The 17259-nt window shown below is 42.7% G+C and overlaps 1 protein-coding gene across 2 annotated transcripts in view; it reads left to right on the top strand.

Annotated features, from left to right (window-relative positions):
- Window positions 1–17259, top strand: part of SNX25 (sorting nexin 25) — a 117619-nt gene that overhangs the window by 46176 nt on the left and 54184 nt on the right. The gene's annotated exons all lie outside the window — the stretch shown is intronic.

Below are 17259 nucleotides of genomic sequence, written 5' to 3' on the forward strand. Positions count from 1 at the left end.
GGTCAAGGCTGCAATGAGCTGTGATCATACCACTGTACTCCAGCCTGGGTGACACAGCCAGACCCCATCTCAAAAATAAGAAATAAATGAAAAACTTACGTTTGTCAAGGGACATTATCAAGAAAATGAAAAGACAACTCACAGAGTGGAGGAAAAATACTTGCAAATCATGTATCTGATAAAAAGGTTGTATCCATAACATATAAAGAACTCTTATAACTCAATAATCAAAAGAGCAATAACCCAGTTGAAACTAACACAAGACATCACTTCATGCCTTCTAGGGTGGCTAAAATGAAAGAGATAAGGACTGTTGGTGAGGATATGGAGAAATTGGAAACCTTATACATTGCTGTTGGAAATGGAAAATAGAAGACGATTTGGCAGTTCCTCAAAATTTTAAACATAGAATTACCATGTGACCTAGCATTTCTTCTCCTAGGTTTATACCCAAGAGAAATGAATTTGTATCTCCACAAAAAACTGGAATGTTTACAGTAGCATAATTTATAATAGGCAAAAATTGGAAACAACCAAATCACCATCAACAATGGGTAAACAAAATGTGGTATATCCAGACAATGGAGTATTATTCAACAATAAAAAGGAATAAACCTTGAAAACCTTATGCTAAGTGAAAGAAGCCAGATGTAATAGGGCACATATTGCATGATTTCATTTATATGAAATGTCCAGAATAGGCAAACCTATAGACAGAAAGCAGGTCACTTTCCAGTGTATGTTGCTAAGATGTTTTCATGTAATATTTACATTATATTTTTTATTGAATAATTCTAAAAAGGTATTCAGTATTTGTATGTCATTTATTAGATGTTTAAAATTTTATGGAAAATTTTTGACAAAAGAAGTGATTTTTAAATAATGTTTTCTGTTTTTATTTACATTACGGTTATGGTCTGGTTATGATCCAAGCATATTCATATTCATAATTTTATAGTAATGAAAACATTTCAATTTAGTTAGTGCCATGAGGGATTGCAGCACTAACAGTTAGAGAAACAATGTAAAACACAATCATTTATAAACAAAATGAAAAAATAGATAAATGATGAAAACTTTAAAAAATATCTTGGAGTATTCCAACTAGGAGGCCAATGCACCAAGTAGGAATAAGGTATTGCAATCTAGGACCTGGATAATGCTAGTGAAAAGGAAGGGATTGATAAGGAAGATCGTGAAGGACAACAGCCTGCTTAGCGACTCGCGGAAAATGGGAACAAAGGATCCAAGAGAATGATAGTGCTGGTGCGATCTGCTGACTTTACAGAGGAGGGAACAGCTGTCAGTTAGTGTAAATCACCTTGATCAAAAGGAGTAACTATCAAGCACGCATAAATGCAGCTCAAAACACTTTGCTCAGCGAGGTCATCCCTTCTAGTCTGCTGTTGTGTCCCATTGCTGCAGGTTGGTGAGATCAAGTTTAGGGTATAAAAGAAGAAGCCCAGGAACTTGGGGGCCTTGGTTCAAGTTCTCTTGTGCTGCTAGCTTCCTGATGGAATCTGCACAAGTCATTTTATTTCTCTAGGACTCAATTGTTTCCATCTTTAGATCGAGTGCTCTAGATAATCATAAAAGGTTCTCAATGAAGATACTGAAGGAGTCAGGAGTTACGTAGGGCTTTGGTCTTGGACATCCTGGATTTGGGGCAAGAGGGGCACAGGACAGGCCTCATTTGGCATTTCTAAGCTGGGATTCATGTTGTGGGGAGAGAATAACCCTGAAGAGAAATATTTGGAAGTTACCATTATAGAGACAGTAGTTAATAGTCCTCTGTTTCTGCTATTTCCAAGTCAAATATCAGTAAAGCTGATGCTGCCGCATTATTAGAGCAGAACAATGTATTAACAATCTGAAGTGACTTCTGCTAACTCGTACTATCTGCTGTCTCCCCATTAAAGTTCATATGTAGGTGCTTTCAATTTTAAATAATTAAGTTATAATTTAAGTGCAGATACTTTTTTTTTTTTAAGAAAAAATAAGAACAATTTTAGCATTCCTCCTTGTCCTTACGTTTTCTTTTTCTTTTCTTTTTTTTTTTTGAGACGGAGTCTCGCTCTGTCTCCCAGGCTGGAGTGCAGTGGCGCGATCTCGGCTCACTGCAAGCTCCGCCTCCCGGGTTCCCGCCATTCTCCTGCCTCAGCCTCTCCGAGTAGCTGGGGCTACAGGCGCCCGCCACCACGCCCGGCTAATTTTTTTGTATTTTTAGTAGAGATGGGGTTTCACCATGGTCTCGATCTCCTGACCTCGTGATCCGCCCGCCTCGGCCTCCCAAAGTGATGGGATTACAAGCGTGAGCCACTGCGCCCGGCCTGTCCTTACGTTTTCTTTTAACTCAGTATGTAGTAACTTATTGGATGTTACAGGAAGTCGTTCTTGTATTTCTCTGGTCTTTGGAGTTTTGATGTATGGCTGGCAAATAAAAGGCTAATTTATAGAATGGTTCTAGATAGCTGCGTTAAAAATACCTATGTCGTTATTTCTCAGATTGACCTTCCCTTTTATTTCAATAAGAATGTGTTTCCCCCCTCCCATAAAAGTCATTAAAGAAAGCTAAAAATCTCCCCAAAATATAATCGTTCAGTTGTTTTTGGAGACCTTTGCATTTTGGAGGTAGTGTGATCTGATGAAAATCAGACAAAGAACCAGAGAAAAGTAGGTTGTAAGTAATTTTGTTTCCAATGTTCTTTCTCCTTATTGCTGCATTCTTTTTTATAAGTGGGAAACTGAAGAAGTTTAAAAGAAGAATGAACAGATGGACGATCCTAGGAATGTTTAGTATTCAAGCTAGAGATGGGAACTTTATTTGTGAATGTAGTATATGTTAATACACACAATATAAGTATAGTTTTGTTCCATATAAAGATGTTTCTGGTGAGTCTTTTTTTTTTTTTTTTTTTTTTTTTGAGACAGGGTCTGGCTGTGTCACTCACACTGAAGTGCAGTGGTGCAATCACAACTCACTGCAGCCTTGACCTCCTGGGTTCAAGCAATCCTCCCACCTCAGCTTCCCGAATAGCTGGGCTAACAGGTGCACACCACTGCGTCCAGCTAGTTTTTGTATTTTTTGTAGAGATGGGGTTTCACCACGTTGCTCAGGCTGGTCTCAAACTCCTGGGCTCAATCGATCCGCCCACCTCAGCCTCTCAAAGTGCTGTAATTAGTCTGAGCCACCACACCTGGCCTGGCAAGTCTTTTTGAATCATAATTGATGTTGTGATGTAAGAGATGATATGCAATTGTGAAAATACTTTGAGGGTTTAAAGAAAAAATGCCATGTAACAGATTGGGAGAAATTACCTGATTGTGTACCCTCTGAAATCTTAAGGAGTTAACCGCTATCTCACTCCATTCCTGCTGCTATGACAAAATACCAGAAACTGGGTATTCGTTATAAAGAAGAGAAATTTCTTTCTTACTTATCTGGAGTTTGGGAATCCAGGATCAAGCCTGTGGCATTCAGTGGCTGGTGAGGGCTGCTCTCCGCTTCCAGAATGGCACCTTCTTATTGCATCTCCTGGAGGGGTCAAATGCTTACTGTGTCCTTGCATGATGGAAGGACATAAGGGCCTAGCTAGTTCTCTCCAGCCCTTCTATAAGGCACCAATTTCATTTCATCCTGGCCTCATCGTCTCCTACAAGCCCCACCTGATAATACTGTGGGGAGTAACTTTCAACATGAATTTTGGAGGGGACACAAACATTCAAACCACAGCACCAGCTGACTGTATTGCCTTTGTTCAGGATGACATAAGACAACCTGTAGAGCTCTTTACTTTGTATATTTAAGAGAGTTTGAAATAAGGCTTTTGAGGCTTCAATACACTCCAGAAAATCCACCCAAAACGACGTTTTAGGTTCACAGTAGATTAGTTTGTCTTAGAGAGAGAAACACTACTCTCCTTACAAGATGGAAATTTTTATTTGATTTTTTTTCTTGATGGCCTTTTTCTTTGGGAATTTTGGTCTTTTAAAGAAATTAAGTATGATTTTTAAAATCTTTGATGCCTCAGCTACTTTAATTTTAATACAATTAATTCTGGGGAAAATAAATAAAATCGTAGAACTAAAAAAAAAATTTTTTTTTGAGACCAGCTAAGTCAGGTCTTTGTCCTATGGGCAACACAATTACATTAGGTACAATTAGAGGGAAAGCTTTTTACAGAAAGCTTAACAAGTACTAAACAGTTTGAAACAATTAGTCTCTGAAGTTTTAGTTTGCTCACAAAATTTTCTTTTCCCTGCCCTTATTTTATCATTCAAACCTGGCCACATGTTTTGACTGAGGCCTAAAATTTACCCACTGATTACATCAGCTGCCTGTTGGTCATAGAATTTGGGGAGCTTAGTGAGTCTAACTGGCTAATTTCAATGAACTTTTTTCAGTGTTCATCTTCTTTGTCCTTTCTGCGGCATTTGATATTATTGACTACTCAGTCTTGAAATTCCACTTGCCTGGGCTAACGCTCCCTGTCTTATTCTAGTTTTTTGTTGGTTTTTCTGCTTATTTTCTTTACTCCATTCAGCTTTTAAATGTTGGAGTTCTTCAGGGTTTGTTCCTAACTCTTTATACCTAATTATTTTATACCTGTGCTGCCTAATCTAATTGCCGTTGGCTACATGTTACTATTTAAATTTAAATGAATTAAAAGTAAGTACAAATTCGGTTCCTCAGTTATATCAGCCACATTTCAAGTACTCAGCAAGCACATGTGGCTACCATATTGGATAGTGCATTATGAATATTTCCGTCATTACAGAGGTTATGTTGGGTAGCACTGCCCTACTCTAATCATTTCCCTTATCTGTATGCTGAAGACTCCAAATTTCTGTCTGCAGAGATCCTGTTCCTTTCTACTTAATCTGTGCCATCTCAACAGTTTTGTTTGGAAATCTCAAAAGTGGCTCCAAATGAAAATGTCCACATAAAGTCTCCCATAGCTGGGCATCTTCTGCAATTTCTTGCCTCAGTGAATGGCATCATCATCTGTCTTAGTCAATTCAGGCTGCTGTCACAAAATGCCACAGACTGGGTGGCTTAAACAATGTTTATTTCTTACAGTCTAGATGCTGGGAGGTCCAAGATCAAGGTACTGGCAGATTTGGTGTCTGATGAAGGCCCTCTTGCTGATTTGCAGATGGCCTCCTTGCTATATCCTCACGTGGTAGGGTGGAGCGGGGAGAAGGAGAATTCTAGTCTCTTTCTCTTTGAATAAGGCCTCTAATTCCATCATGGGGCTTCTACCTTCATCATCTCATCTAAATGTTTCAAAGTCTCTACCTCCTAATACTGTCTTATTGGAAGTTAACATTTCAGCAGATGAATTTTAGAGGGACACATTCAATCCATAACACCATCTATTCATACAAGTCACAAACCTGTGTCAACCTTGTTGATTCCTTCTCCTTTGTATACTTTATCCAGTCCATTATTATGCAGATGGACCACCTACATGTAGCTTAACTCTGTTCTCTGTCTGTGCACCACTATCCTTTACCACCAGTCGTCCTCTTAACTATTATAGTAACTTCTTTTTTTTTTTTTTTTTGAGACGGAGTCTCACTCTGTCACTCAGACTAGAGTGCAATGGCACAATCTTGGCTCACTGCAACCTCTGCCTCCTGGGTTCAAGCAATTCTCCTGCCTCAGCCTCCTGACTAGCTGGGATTACAGGCATGCACCACCACACCTGGCTAATTTTTGTATTTTTAGTAGAGACGAGGTTTTGCCATGTTGGTCAGGGTGGTCTCGAACTCCTAACCTCAGGTGACTCACCTGCCTCGGCCTCCCAAAGTGTTCGGATTACAGGCATGAGCCACCACACCTGACCTATAGTAACTTCTTAATTGGCCTCCTAGCATACATTTCTGTCTATGAAAAAATAATATATTATTCATACTGAAGTCATAGTGTTTTTTTTTTTTTTTAAATACATAGCTTATCTCACCTTTGTATTTAAAAGTCATCATTATCTTCCCATTTTTCTTATAATGAAGACTCTTGACGTGATCTACAAGGTCTTGCTTCCTCTGGTCACGGGCTGTATTTTCAGCTTCATCTCCTGCCCTTCCACCCTGTCTCTCTGCATTCCAGCCACATTAACTTTTCCATTTCCTGAACTCACCCTGATTCCTTGTGCCTTGTATTCTTTGCACATTCTGTTTCTTCTTCTTAAAGTGCTACCCTACTCTCGATATCACTCTGTCTAGATAACTCCTCCTTATTCATTATCGTTTATATCTAATGTCTCTTTCTTCATTGTTCACAGCCCTCCCTCCCTGGATCCTGGATAAACAAGAGCTCTTGAGTTCTGTTAGGACCCCTCATGGCAGTAGAGAATGTACTCTGGAGGATATCTTAGCCACCAGAAGTGGGTTTTCAGTTACTCAGCCTTTTTTGAGTGCCATTGTGTATTAGGTACAGCAATGCACTAAGATCATGGTCAACACACATACAAAACGACAATGCAACTTGATAAATGCAATGAGAATTGCGTGTTCAGGATTTATCAGTGGCACAGATGTGTGGAGTGGTCAGCCCTACCTGGAGCAGAGGTCAAGAAAGCCTTCTTTTTCAGAGTAACACTGAGTTGAGTCACAAAGGCGAGAGGCTCTCATTCGTTCCCTCTGGGCTTGTCAGGGTATATGGGTGGATGGCAGCACACGTGCATAGAAAAAGAGTTGTGAAGCAGCCTTGTGCATGTAGATAGGTCAGATGAGATCATGTGCTCGTGCTTGGTGTGCAGTGGAGAGATGAGATTAATAGACAAGGCCTAAAGGGCCTGAGAGTTATCCTAGAAAGTCTGGACCTAATGCTATAGAGCAGTGGTTCTCAAGCTATGGTGCGCGTCGGCCTCACTGGAGAGCTTGTTAAAACGCAGATTGCTCACCCCCAACCCCTACCAAAAGCTTCTGATTCTGTAGATCTCGAGTGCGCCCCAGAGTTTGCATTACTGACTGGTTCCCTGATGATGCTTGTGCTGTCTGTCCAGGAATCACACTGAGAACCACTGCTGCAGATGATACAGAGCCACTGATATATTCATATTTGCCTTTCAGTATCCAGCTACCTAGCTTTTTATTTAGAACTAGACAGAACAGCTAGAGTAGTTGAGAAATGGTCTATTAAAATAAGCTGGCCAAGTGTAGGAATTCTAGTAGTTATTGGACATAAACCAGGTTTCCCCTGCAGTTGGATGTGAAAGAGCCCAGCATATAACTCTTTAAAGCTTTCTTCTCTGCTGTTCTGAATCCTGACATGTTATCAAGCATATTTAAGGTGATTCGAGAGTCATGTTCATTCAGCTTACCACAGCAAAGAACATGGGGTTGATTTGAGTGCATTGGAAACTGCTGTGTATAAATAGTACACACTTGGGAGTGATACACTCAGGGTGCAGATGAGGAGGTTTCGCCTTTTTATTCATTTTAAAAAATTGTACATCTTACCCAAGTGTGATTAGAGTTTTTAAAGTGTTGTAACTGAGTAGTTTTAGAATTTATCAATTAGAACTGTAGAATATGTTGAATATGTACGAGTACATACACAAACACATAGACACTGTTACTTGCTGAGAAGAATCGTAACAATTTCCATTAGGAATTTTTTTTTTTTTTTTGAGATGGAGCCTTGCTCTGTTGCCCAGGCTGGAGTGCAATGACGCGATCTCAGCTCACTGGACCTCTGCCTTCAGGGTTCCAGTGATTCTCCTGCCTCATTCTTCCAAGTAGCTGGGATTACAGGCGCCTGCCACCACACCCAGCTAATTTTTTTTTTTTTTTTTTTTTGTATTTTTAGTAGAGATGGGGTTTCACCATGCTGGCCAAAGTGGTCTTGAATTCCTAACCTCAAGTGATCCGCCTGCCTCGGCCTCCCAAATGCTGGGATTACAGGTGTGAGCCACCATGCCTGGCCACGAATTGTTTTTTTAATGATGTTATGTAGCTTCTTTGTCCATTCTAGAATTTAAAGGTGTCCCTGCCTGAAAGAAGAGAGCTAGCTAATCTATGGACTCTTGTGGACTTCTCAGAGTCTTTTCTAAAGTTTTGATGTGACCTGATTTTCTAGCATTGCAGTGAAGTGATACAGACAATTCCACATTTATGAATGACCTAAACCCATAGAATGTCCTGCTATGGTTTGAATATTTATGTCCCCCCAAATTCATATGTTGAAACCTAATCACCAAGTTGATGTATTACAAAGTGGAACCTTTGGGAGGTGATTAGGTCATGAGGGTTTCACCTTCATGCATGGGATTAATGCCTGTGGTATTATGATTATTATGATACACACACACACACACACACACACACACACACACACACACACACACAGGTTTTGTTCCATGGTTCTTGGCTCGTAACTCACATAGCCCTTGTTACAGTGTTTTATTATACTGTTGGGGCACTTTAGGCCTCAGAAGCAGACCTCAGGAAACAGAATCTCTCTCTCTGACCTTTTCCTACCCTCCTTTCACCTCATTCCAAAGAGGGTCCTGCCCCATACCCCGAAAGAAGAAATGCTGCACTGAAGAGGCCAAGAATAATCTAAACAGGCGGGCTTTGCTGGGTGTCCCCCTCAGTCTTAGTATTAGATCACGCCCCTTTTGTCCAATCACATTTCAACACAGTTGTCTTCAGTCATGCCTATCCATCGAAGCCTCCTTAAAAGGCCTAATGACAGTATTCAAGGAGGTTCCTGGAGGGTGACACACCCAGGGAGGGCATGGAAGCTCTGCACCCCTTCCCCAGTACCTTGCCTTGTGCATCTCTTCATCTGTATCCTTAGTCAGACTTTTTTTTTATAACCTTTGTTTTGTTTTGGAGACAGAGTCTCGCTCTGTCACCCAGGCTGGAATGCAGTGGTGCAATCTTGACTCACTGCAACCTCTGCCTCCCAGGTTCCAGTGATTCTCCTGCCCCATTGTTCTGAGTAGCTGGGATTACAGGCGCCTGCACTGTGCATCTGTTCATCTGTATCTTAGTCAGACTTTTTTATTACTTTTTATTTTCTTTTTTGAGACAGAGTCTCACTCTGTTGCCCAGGCTGGAGTGCAGTGGCACAGTCTAGGCTCACTGTAACCCCCGCCCCCTGGGTTCTAAGCGATTCTTGTGCCTCAGACTCCTAAGCAGCTGGGACCACAGGCATGCACCAGCACGCTTGGCTAATTTTTGTATTTTTTGTAGAGACAGGGTTTCACCATATTGCCCAGACTGGTCTTGAACTCCTGACCTCAAGTGATCAGCCCACCTAGGCCTTCCAAAGTGCTGGGATTACAGGCGTGAGCCATCATGCCTGGCCCATAGTCACACTTCTTTTTTTTTTTTTTTTTTTTTTTGAGATGGAGTCTTGCTCTGTCACCCAGGCTGGAGTGCAATGGTGTGATCTCAGCTCGCTGCAACCTCTGCTGGCTCACTGCAACCTCTGCCTCCTGGGTTCCAGCGATTCGCCTGCCTCAGCCTCCTGAGTAGCTGGGATTACAGGTGCCCATCACCACGCCCAGCTAATTTTTGTATTATTACTATTTTTTTTTTAGTAGAGACAGGGTTTCACCATGTTGGTTAGGCTGGTCTTGAAGTCCGGACCTCAAGTGATCCACCCGCCTTGGCCTCCCAAAGTGCTGGGATTACATCATCAGACTTTTTATAATAAACTGGTAAATGCAAGTAAGAGTTTCCCTGAGTTCTGTGAGCTGTGGTAGTGAATTAATCAAACTCAAAGAGGGGGCTGTGAGAACCCTGACTTGAAGCTGGTTGGTCAGAAGTTCTGGAGGCCTAGACTTGCAACTAGTGTCTTGTAGGGGGGCAGTCTTGGAGACTGAACCCTCCCCCTGTTGGATCTGGCACTATCTTTAAGTGGAGAGCACCAGAATTGAATTAGAGGACACCCAGCACTAGCTTGGTGCTTGGGGAAAAAACCTCCACACATTTGTTCACAGAAGTCTTTGGTATTGATGGTTGTGGTGTGAGAGCAAAGGAAAAATGCAGCTGGAGTTGGTTTTTCCTTGCAGTGCCCTTATAAAAGAGGCCTCAGAGACTGCCTTGCACCTTCTGCCATGTTTGAGGATATGGTGCGGAGACGCCGACTCTGCCAGCACCTTGCTTGTGGACTTCCAGCCTCCAGAGCTGTGCAGAGTAAATGTCTGTTGTTCGTAAGCCACGCAGTCTGTGGTGTTCTGTTAGAGCCGACCAGCTCTCAGGCTGTTTCCCTGCCATTGCCCCAAGGGCTCTTGCGAGGGTTCCTCCCTGCCCAGTCCTTGAACCTCCAGCACTACCTCCGGTGCCTGCTGTCCCTTCCCCACTGTCACCACCTGGCCCCCGCTCATTCCCTGCCTGAAGGTCTCCGGGCTCGGGCACTTCCATTGCGCTCACTATAGTCTCATGAGTTTATAACCAACTCTACTCACCCTCTGTCCCCAAGGAGAACGTTAGTCCTCATAGACTCTAACACCTGCATTTTATACAAATAAAGCTCGTGTCCAGGGATGTTAAACAACTTACCTGGTTTGAATAGAACTAGTTAGTCACACACAAATCCGAAACTTGAGCCCGTCTCCTGAGTTTCGTCCTGGGCCCCTGCTCACAACAAACACTGTATGGGTCAGATCTGAGTTCTGGGTGTGTATCTCAAATGTGCTCAGTTCTGGGTGTGTATCTCAAATGTGCCGATGTGGGAATGGGGTTCTGCTTGTAATTTTATATGTGGATTTAATTGCTATATTATTCCTTTAAAAACATATTGCAAGCCTGTTGGAGGGCCTTAAACCAACGGGAGTGCTAGGAGTTCCAGCACCAAGACATTAAAGGAAGGCGCCGGGTGCAGTGGCTCACACCTGTAATCCCAGCACTTTGGGAGGCTGAGGTGGGCGGATCACGAGGTCAGGAGATCAAGACCATCCTGGCTTACACAGTGAAACCCTGTCTCTACTAAAAATACAAAAAAATTAGCTGGGCGTGGTGGTGGGCACCTGTAGTCCCAGCTACTTGGGAGACTGAGGCAGGAGAATGGCATGAACCTGGGAGACGGAGCTTGCAGTGAGCCGAGATCACACCACTGCACTCCAGCCTGGGCGACAGAGCGAGACTCCGTCTCAAAAAAAAAAAAGGAAAGCAAGGCAGGGCACACAGTGGGCACACCCTGGCTGGGCTGCACAAAGTCCGTGTGTCTCTGTACTCTTCTCCATCATAAAGTGAGTGATTCCGCCATCAACTCCTGTAGGATTTCTGCTATTCCTCAAATATACTCTCCACTGAAGTGGAGTGACACGTTAGACTATGAAATCTCAGGTGTTTAGTGTGATAAGAGAAGCCCATTTGTTCTTTTCAAAAAAGGACATACCAGCCTCAGGTTGAAAAGTAAGGCACATATTTTTTTGAGTTCATTAGCAACTGTTGAGGTGATTTCTAGATAATTTTGAAGAAGTCTGTGATGATTGGTAACTACTGAGAATTGCTGCCAACTTTGTGTTAAGAGGTCAAGTACCATTTCTCACTTCAAATCTTGACTAGTCCCTAAGTAAATATATACCTGTTTCTTGAAGCCTTCTGTCAAGAGGATTTAGTAAAACTTCTGTTTACTTATTTATATTTTAGAGACATGGGCTCACTCTGTCACCCAGGCTTGGAACATACAGACGTGATCATAGCTCACTGTAACCTCAAACTCCTGGCTTTAGTGATCATGGCTCACTGCAGCCTCAACCTCCTGGGCCCAAGTGATCCTTCTGCCTCAGCCTCCTGAGTTTCTAGGACTACAGATGCATGCCACCATGCCTGGCTAATTTTTAAACATTTTTTTTTTTTTTGAGATGGAGTTTTGCTCTTGTCGTCCAGACTGGAGTGAAATGGCGCGATCTCAGCTCACCTTAACCTTCACCTCCCAGGTTCAAGCAATTCTCCTGCCTCAGCCTCTCGAGTAGCTGGGATTACAGGCATGCACCACCACGCCTGGCTAATTTTTGTATTTTTAGTAGAGAAGCGATTTCTCCATGTTAAGGAGACTGGTCTCCAACTCCCAACCTCAGGTGATCTGCTTGCCTCGGCCTCCCAAAGTGCTGAGATTACAGGCGTGAGCCACCATACTTGGCCTAAATTTTTTTTTTAATAGAGACAGAGTCTTGCTGTGTTGCCCTAGGTGGTTTTAAACTCCTGGCCTCAAGCCATCCTCCCACTTCAGCCTTGCACAGTGCTGGTATTACAGGCATGAGCCACCACATCCAGCCTAAAACTTTGATTTGAATATATAAGAAAGATTCAAAAGCTGGTTAGTCTGTCATTGCACATACAGTTGATTGGAGAACCAACATTTTCTAGGGAGGAAGTCTCTATTCCATATGTCAGTTGCCGGCATTTCACGAGAAGACCTGAGTATCCTGGGCAGAAGAGAGAAGAGAGCCCATGTTGAGGAGTGAGGGAAGGGGAAGGAGGGTGCGGCCTTGTCCTCTGTTTGCTCTAACCTCCTTGTTAGAGCAGCACGTTGTACCTCTGTGTCAGCACTACTAAGTGGGGCCAGGTGGAGGGTAGGAGGTGGCAATTTTGCTCCCCAGGGGACATGTGACAATAGTCTGGAGACATTTTTGGTTGTCATCTTTGGGGGAAGGGATGCTACTGGCATCTAGTGGTAGAGGCCAGGGATGCTGTTAAACATCCTGCAATACACAGGATAGCCTCCCACAGCTAAGAACTATCCTGCCCAAAATGTCAGTAGTGCTGAGGTTGAGAAACCCTGCCCTGTATTATCCATTAAATCCTTCAGCGAGTCTGCTGAGGATGCTGCCATTATGATATGCCCTGGAACATGATAGCATGTTATGAGGGAAGGAAAATATTCTACTGTTGGTGTTTTTCTTTTTTTATACCTGAAAACCACAGTGGTGCCATTTTAATCCAGTTGTACTATTTCTGGAGTCATGAGTTTGCACTTTAAATTACTTTGCTCTCTGCTGCCTCATTAGGAATAGCATCTAACAGTTGTTACATGTTGCTGTTTTGTTTTACTGCAAGCCACTTCACTTGCTTAAGGAAGAATTCTATCATGGGCAGGGCATTTATAGCCAAAAGCATTTCTGTGATGTTATTCATAAGTCTGTTGTAATGTCTTTATAGCCAAAAGGGTTTACCTAATGTCTAATCTAAATGTCTTTTTCATCAAATGAACCCAAATTCATCCATTTCCTTTTGCTCTGATCTCAGTAGAACCTAGACTATCTAGAAGGAAAAACAGTACATATTTGAAGTAATTGCTTTGGAATATTATAGGTTAGTGCAAAAGTAATCACTTTTTTTGCCATTAAAAGTAATGGCAAAACCCGTGTTTACTTTTGCACTAACCTAACATCATGTGTATGTTCATCTTGGCACCAGTTTACAGACCCACTGCCATCCGGTGTTTCACTGGCCACTTCTATTTAAAGCTAGATTAAATGTTGTGTGATTAACCCAGTTTCTAACAATGCACAGTGTTACTACTTAACACTCTATAGAGAAACAGCCACATAATTCTGGCATGAGCTGGGTCACGGGGTGTTGTCACACACCCGCTCGCCTGTGCTTTTCTTGACGTGAATATTTCTTGGATGAATGGATTTTAAGGCCACAAAGAAATGTATTCATCTGCATCACTGGATTTACAAGGATTTCTGCATGCCAGCAGCATGGGATGCATGAGCTCCACGTTAGTCATTTAGCTCTGAATGTGGCATTCGCTTTCTGAGGCAAAAATAAACAGAACCGTCTAAGCAACAAGCTGCTGTTGCATTTGTTAGCAACAAGCTTTGTGATCAGACAATGGCATTGTATGGCCCATTAGCAAACAGAAGGCATTCACGTGAGCAAGCCACATTTAAGCAGGGCACCAGAACATTCTTCCCAGCCTTGCAGCTGGGTTTTAGGGAAGGGTTATTCTCTTTCTTACTTTGGAATTTTCTTCTAGGTTTTGTCCTTTTAGAAAGGCGTTTTAAGCACTCTTTGGGTAAAAAGAATGTAATGGTTGGTAAATGGGTGTCAGTTTTCTCCTGTATCTCTCTCTCTTTATTAACATGTTTTAACCCCAAATTAAAATTGAGGTCTAGGTTTGTTTTATAAATAAGAGGCAACTTGAGTCCTAGAATTTTTAGATTAACTTAAACATTATACACAAACTATGAAGTTTAAGGATATATATTTAAAAAGTAAAAGTTTTCTTGAAAAATTAGGTCTTCCAAGCATGCATTTCCTTAGGTACACCCACAAAACATCTTAGTTTGCAATAGACTAATTTTGGGGCAAACTACATTTACCTTCATCCTCCCACAAAGGAGTCTCTGAAATACTATTTTTTTCCTGTTGAGATAAATGCTAAATTAGTGAGTTCTTTAGGCAGGTCCTGTCTGTTGGCCAAGCATAACACAAGTTCGGAAACCATTACTGAAGTACCTGAAAATGGGATGAAAAGATGTCTGATAATACCTGACAGATCATCTTGAACAAGGCCATGTATTGACCTGAGGCCTGCCTGTGGCCCTTTGTGTTAAGTACCGGAAAAGCTGCTTCAGATAAAAATGTAGTATGGTGCTGTGTCTAAGTTTTTTCAGCTAATTTGTGCAGCCTCCTGAGTACTATGTTATGAATTTGCACATTTGACTGAGTGGGACTTGAGACAGGTAATGACCATCCTAGGGTACCGGATGGAGGTCTCCAGCTGGGAGGATGTGCAAACCATTACTTAGACTGCACTCATGGGAACCAAGCGACAAAACACAAATGCTCTTTTATCACTGGTAGTTTCAAATCTAAGCAAGGTATGTGCCGACTCACCTCCAGAGAGTGTGCTCTTACCTGCCCAGACATGTAGTCGCCATGCCTAGGGAGGAGATTCTGTTTCTCTCGCGATCCCCTCTGGGCCCTCTGGGCCCTGCGCACTCCTGGCAGTCCTGCTGAGCTCTGCTTTGCATGAGAGACTCCACACTTCCCCCTTTAACTCAGGCCTCTGATCACTCAGTCTTTTACCCCTCACTCCACACAGATGACTTTGCTCTCTACTTGGGCAAAACTGAATCCATATAAAGGGAGCTGCTGTGGCTTCCAGCCATGTCTGCAAACTTCCTCATATTCAGTGTCCACCTGCTCTGCCTTCCATGTTACTACAGTGGAGGAGGTGGCCTTTCTCCAAAGCTGATCTCTGGTCTCTTCACCTGTCTTCTGGATTCCATTCCTTGTCTGTCACCTTTCTCAACTTTATTTATTTATTTTGCTCTGCTGCTCAAGCTGGAGTACAGGATCATCACTCACTGCAGCCTCAAATTTCTGGGCTCAAGTGAACCTCCCTCCTCAGCCTCCTGAGTATCTGGAACTACAGGCATGCACTGCCACACCTAGCTAAGTTTTTAAAAAACTTTTTGTAGAGATGGGGTTTTGTTATGTTGCCCAGGCTGGTCTCAAGCACCTGCCCTCAAGTGACCCTGCTGCCTCAGCCTCCCAAAGTGCTGGCATTACAGGTGACAGCCACCACGCCTGGCCCACACCTCTCTTTACTTTTAACTGATTCCTTCTCATCAGGATTAAAACCCGTTCAGTTCCCTCACCCCAACCCTTGCCTTCAGGTGTATATACACAGCCAGCCCATTCTCCACAAGGTATTAATGCTCAATGTTTAGTCATTTTTAAAAATTAATTTTTATGAGTTTTTTGCTTTTGCTTTAAGTATGTCAACTTAAGAAAACATTGTTGCTGGTTTTAAATTTTAAAAAATATTTGCTTGAGGTGGCATAACTTGTAAGTAACAGAGCCGGGATTCTAACCTAACTCTGATTGCAGACTCTTCTGAAAACTCTCCACTGGATTTGACCTGGGGGTCCCTAGTGATCTTGGCAACAGGAGATTTGGTGGAGGGAGGATTACAAGTCATAGGAGTCCTTGAAGAGTAGGAGTTGAGGATGCTCACCCTCTTTCTTTCCTCCTCAGCCCCAAATTCTAGAAAGAACACAATACCCGATACATATTAGCAAAATGTAGCATTTGAGAGTTCATTGATCCATTCAACTCCTGTTTAATGAGTGTCTCCTTTGCTGCCAGGCACTGTTGTAGGTGCTGGGGATATACTGTATAAATGGATAAACACCTACTTTTATGAGGGTATATTTACGATCTCCCTTGTCAGCTTTTCTTCCCCCTTACTCTTAAGGGTAAGGTTTATCTCAATTGTGTCTAGTATTATTTATTTCCTCCTGGGTTGTTTCACACACTCCCATGATATCATTTACTATCCCAGAGCTGAATGTTTCTGAACTCTAGACCTTCTCTCTCCACTTGGGTAGCTCAGAAGCCTGCAGACTCATTTTGCCTGTTTGGTTGTCTTTTACTGTGTAACAAACTACCCTAAAACATAGTGTCTTTAACAACAGTCATTTATTTTGCTCATGAAGCTGCAATCTGGGCAGGGTTTGGAAGTAATGACTCTTCTCTGTGTCACGTGACATCAGCTGGAGCGGCTTGACTGGGGTGGGACAGTTTATTTTCAGGATGGTGTACTCATATGGTGCCTCACTGGTGTTGAATATGAGCTTGAGATCTCGGCCAGAGCTGTGGTCCGGGGAGCCTCGGTTCCTCTCCATACAGATCTCTCCAAGGACTGATGGTTTAGGCTTCCTCACATCATGGAAGCCTCGGGGCAGGTGAGCCCCTTACATAGTGACCCAGAGCTCCAAGTCCTTGGTCTTTCATGATCTAGCCTTGGAAGTCACAGCATCACTTCCGTCATATTCATAACCCCAACCAGATTCAAGGAAAGGAAACATGTACTCTACTTTGCAGAGGCAGATTGTCAGAGGAGCATTGTAAAGAGCATGTGAGATGGAAGACATTGCAGCCGTTTTTGGAAAATATCACCTGCCACATTGTCCAGAGTTGAGTTAGCATCTTCCACAAACCTGCTTTTTCTCCAGTGTTTCTAGCTTAGTAATTGGCCCCACCATCCCTCTGGCTTCTCATGTTGGAAACCTAGGAGCCATATTTGATACCTTTTAATTCCTTGGCAACCTGCCGTCTACCCTGCCCAGCCAGTCACTGGATCCGGACATCCTCTTGTCCTCTCTACTGGCCTGCCGTAACCCTGGTGTAGGCCATCATTATCTCCCTCCTCAGTTGTACTGCAGTGGTCTTCTAGCTGGTCTTCCTCCTAGCAGTCTTCCTTCTTCCAACCTATCTTTTATCCTGCTTCCTATGTAATCATTAAAGATACAAATACATTTATGGCACATTCCT

The sequence above is a fragment of the Nomascus leucogenys genome, chromosome 7b (assembly GCF_006542625.1).
Source record: "Nomascus leucogenys isolate Asia chromosome 7b, Asia_NLE_v1, whole genome shotgun sequence".
NCBI classification, from domain to species: domain Eukaryota; kingdom Metazoa; phylum Chordata; class Mammalia; order Primates; family Hylobatidae; genus Nomascus; species Nomascus leucogenys.